Source organism: Diadema antillarum, unplaced genomic scaffold, assembly GCF_040938485.1.
Source record: "Diadema antillarum isolate AM-2024a unplaced genomic scaffold, OU_Dant_1.0 seq00000309_RagTag, whole genome shotgun sequence".
In the NCBI taxonomy this organism is placed as follows: domain Eukaryota; kingdom Metazoa; phylum Echinodermata; class Echinoidea; order Diadematoida; family Diadematidae; genus Diadema; species Diadema antillarum.
In genome coordinates, this window is record NW_027271330.1 from 170,518 (window position 1) to 174,899 (window position 4,382).

At 38.7% G+C, this 4,382-nt stretch overlaps 1 long non-coding RNA gene across 1 annotated transcript; it reads right to left on the reverse strand.

The window, feature by feature from the left end:
• Nucleotides 1–340: 340 nt before the first annotated feature.
• On the reverse strand, nt 341–2,777 carry LOC139730389 (uncharacterized). Its single transcript, XR_011710923.1, has 3 exons — nt 2,660–2,777; nt 1,363–1,644; nt 341–569 (listed from the first exon to the last, which is right to left on the reverse strand). It is a non-coding gene; the product is annotated as an uncharacterized lncRNA (long non-coding RNA).
• Between the last annotated feature and the right edge of the window lie 1,605 nt (nt 2,778–4,382).

A 4,382-nucleotide genomic window follows, 5' to 3' on the forward strand; every position in this document is an offset into this window, starting at 1 on the left:
AACACATCATAACCATATTCAAAACAAGAGTGAAAAAAAAAATGACTCAAGTCTCGAAAGTAAAGTGAATTAGTTTGATTAAATTCTTTAGGTATAAATTTGAATATGATAGGAATATTGAAGAAAGATATCATCTAGCATGTAGGGATGAAGGTGAGAGTCAAATATTAGACAAAATTGTAGCTATCATCCACAATATGTAGTATTTCACATTACACATTTTTACGCTTGCTCTCTCAACGTCCTGAGGCGAATGAAATCATTATTAAAAGTAGATTAACCTCTCTCCAAGCAGTACTCGAGACTGGTGTAGGTCCAACCAATCCCGTTCGTCCCCGAGCACGTGATATTGATGCACCTGTTGTGTGGGTGTGGTCTGAAGAGAGCCGAGGTGATGCTGGACGATGAGAGCGTGGTGTTGTCGACTCCGATGGTGTATGTGTGAAGGTGTGGGGAGGGCTGGTCCTCGGGACTAATGTGACACGTGATAACGAGAATGACCTGGCTTCCTTCCCCATTGATCTCCTGGGTCTCGATGGAGAGTATGTCACTCGCTGGAGGCGCGTGACCTAAGAATTAAAAAAAAACAAAACAAAACAACACAAATACATAATCTGTTTGTTTTGTTCTTGTTGGTGTTTTTTTTTTGACTGTGTCTTTATTTGTCAAGTACTTCGCATTCTCCCCAAATCATGAACATCCTTGATAAACAAAATAAAGATCCCCCATTAAGAATTTGAGGGGTCAAAGGTGAACAAAGTCCAATGAACAGTTGAAGGAGAATCCTCATTGTATTCTATTAACGGGCCAGACACTGACGAGTTTGGTTGACGATGCTCATAGAATTATTATGTTATAAAATTCGCATTGTTTATCCAAAAACATGTAATTAACACCTTAACGCTCCCGGTAAACATTTGAATTTTAAAATTTAAACCTTCCTTGTATAAAAAAACAAAACAAAACAAAACAAAAACCGAGTACAACAACGTACTCTACAACTATAGCCCTTGTGTTCACGTGAACAAATTAGCTACCGCCAATTGAAAACAGACGAGTTCGGGGTATGAAGAAAGATATTAATATAAAAATCTTTTAGTGAAAAGACCCATACTTGCTTGGATTTCTTTAATCATAACACTTGCACGAATGGGCGCAGGTAATGTATAGGCTGTATAATTGATCAACGTGTAATTACCAGCTATAAAGCTAGTAATAACGAGTTTGGTATATTGCCAATCCTCATATATTTGGAGAGAAAAGCTTATATGAAGTGAAATTGATTTTTCTTTGTACTGCTAACCAAAAAAAAAAAAATGGGATTTAAAAATTATGATATTTTAGAACGTTTTATTGTCTTACCGTTGCTTCTTGGACAGTAAATCTTTGTAGCGTTCGTCCTACCGATGTCGTTGATACCGGTGCAGGAGATTTCAACGCATTCACTCGGAATGGACGCAAGGATCAAGGAAGGGGAGCTTGAAACTGACTCTATGACGCCATTCACTGCAATCTCGTATATTCCCACTGGTGGAAATGGTTGGTCACGTGGGTCGACGTGACACGTGATCCTGAGGCCATTAGTTTCTTGTCCGTCCTCGTTGTCAGCGATCTTGATCAAGATGATATTGTCTGCTGGAGGGTCTGTCGAGAAGACGAGAGTTAGAGGTAGACGGATGATAGAATTCATCCTCATAAATTATATACGTTTTCATTCAAACGATGTTGATAAAATACAGTACATTGCACAATCAAAAGTAGGAATCAATGGTATTTTTTAAAGTTAATCCTTAAGTTCTCTTTTTATTGTCATTGGCAAGTATTGATATAGCTTCTAAACCACGTACATAAAATCTGCTCTTCATAAAAACGAAAAATCATTTTCCCGAAAAAAAAAATCAATAAAACGTCCATAATTATCACTTAACGAGCAACCAATATTTTATTATTTGGCGCCTCGTGTGTTCTGCACTAATTTGCAGCAAGCTCAATTCTAACATCAAAATTCTTTAGTTTATTCATTTTAGAGATAAACATGGATATTTCTTTTTCTTCTTTTTATTTATTCATTTCCCATTTATTACTATTATTTATTTTATTGATTTATTTATTGATTTTTTTTTTGGGGGGGGGGGCTGCGTTGTTATTTAACATTTCTGTGGGATCAAGGACATTACTAATAATTCCATCATCATCTCGGGGAAGTTATGTCGTGTCATAATCATCGTATGTCTGACAACCAACATAGCTACAACAGTACTCAGAGAGGACAAAACATAGGAGCATGATATTATTTTTGACTTGTACGCAGATCCTAGTAGGTCAGATCATAGCCGGCGGAACGGGGGGGGGGGGGGGGGGGGGGGGGGAGGGTCATTTTTGTACTTTTTGTACACCATACAATGGAGTACATAAAGTGTCATTACTTTGGGCCCCCCGTACACTTTTTTAACCCGGAAGTACGTAAGTGGCACTAAAAAGAAATAGATAGAGATCTTGAAGTGTGAACGCGGTAAAGTTATGTTTTTGCGCTGAAGACCTGGTTTTGTTTTTGCTTGTTTAATGTTAGCTCATGAAACTCGGAAGTGCCCCCCCCCCCCCCACCCCCACTTTTGAAAACGCTCTGTCGGCCCTGCAGATATTGAAGTAAACTACTTACGTTGAACTTCCAAGGTTTGGGACCGTTCACTGACGATGAGATGACACTGAAGTACGCCCTTATTGTCAGCTGCGGTCGGAGTGAACGTCAGCTCGCTACGAACGTTGTAGTATGTAAAACGATTGATACGGTAGGCGAGACCAGAACTAGCAGACACATTGACAGCATTATCGCTTCCTTTAATACATGAGAAAGAGAGTGGGAAAGAAACCAACAAACCGAAATGAGTTTGAATAACATTAGAAGATTTACCTTGTATTTAGACAATTGTCAGAAGATTTGTCAATGCCTATTATCGAGCTTTCGATTATAAAGGACGAAAGAGAAAGAGGAAGGGTAGCATGGCGTGAAATCATTCTTTGCATTCGCAAAACCAAACATTTCTCAACCCTGTTGATGTCTAGGACAGTTGTCGCTGGATGATGATGTTAATTGCTTCTCTTACTAAGTGGTATACTCTAAATGTACAGATCTTTCTTTTTTTTTTAGTACATTACATGATAGCTAGACAAGAATGTATGCCTGAACGAAGTATTGATGTGTGCATATAATTCTCTGAAAGAATTATCCGCGTAGGTTCATAATTAGCGTTCGCTTGTTTCTGTACATACGCACAGCGAACAGGCGCACTATGTATGATGGTAGCGCTGGCCGTCGCGCTGCCCTGGGGCGCCGGCCCGCTGGTCGATGGTGTAGCTAGCTGGATGTATCCAGCGCGCTAGCACTGGTTAATTTTTTCATAACGCCAAACGAAATTTGTAATTTTATTGGCTTTAATATTAGAAAATGCAGTGGGCGGGAATAAGGATGTCCGAATTTTTTCCAGGGAACAATTTCAGAATACCAATTCTGTCTTTCATAGGCACTTCGGAACTGTCTGACTTAGAATTATGGAAAAAAAGAGAAGATTTTCAGAATAGTATAGGTCCTACTATACCGTAGGACTCGTGCCCGACATCGCGCTGGGCCGGGCGATCATTCTTTTACTTGTAGTATTATAAAGTAGGAAAAGTTGTAGTTTCGTATCGCCTCGTATTGTGATATTTATACATTTACAAACTCGCCCTCAATATTTCACAACCTAAAACAGATTGTCTGAATCTCGTCAAACTCTGATAAAAGTTGAATATTTACTGTTAAGACACTTTTACCCATTTCGAAATAACTCGATGGTTTGAATCGAAACTCTGCGCTGCACTCAAACAATTGGCCGCGGTATGGTAGTGTACACGTACACGGCAGCGCAGTACAGTCATTTCTAAATGAGTCTAAAAGTGAAAAAAATTAACAGCAAATATTCAACTTTTACCAGACTTTGTAGACTCAGTTGTAGGGACTTTCGTTTGTAAAATATTTAGGGAGAGTTTGTGCATGTTTGAAATTTATGTGGCGATGCAAACCACACTACACAATCACTGTGCCTCCCGTTAGATTGTGCATTGATTTAGACGTACAAGCTTGTACATACAACACTGTATGAATTGTCTTAAGATAAAGAGGGAGAGAGAGAGAGAGAGAGAGAGAGGGAGAGAGAGAGAGAGAGAGATGAAGAAAGAAGCAAAACTCGAGCGAGAGACTTCTTTAATTCAATCTTAAATCATTTTTTTTTTCATCTTAGATTTTTATATTATTATTTTCATTTCTGTAACTTGGCCTGAGTTACTCAGTACATTATGAAATGCGTGAATTAATGAATCAAACTTACGGTCTCCTTCACACCTCA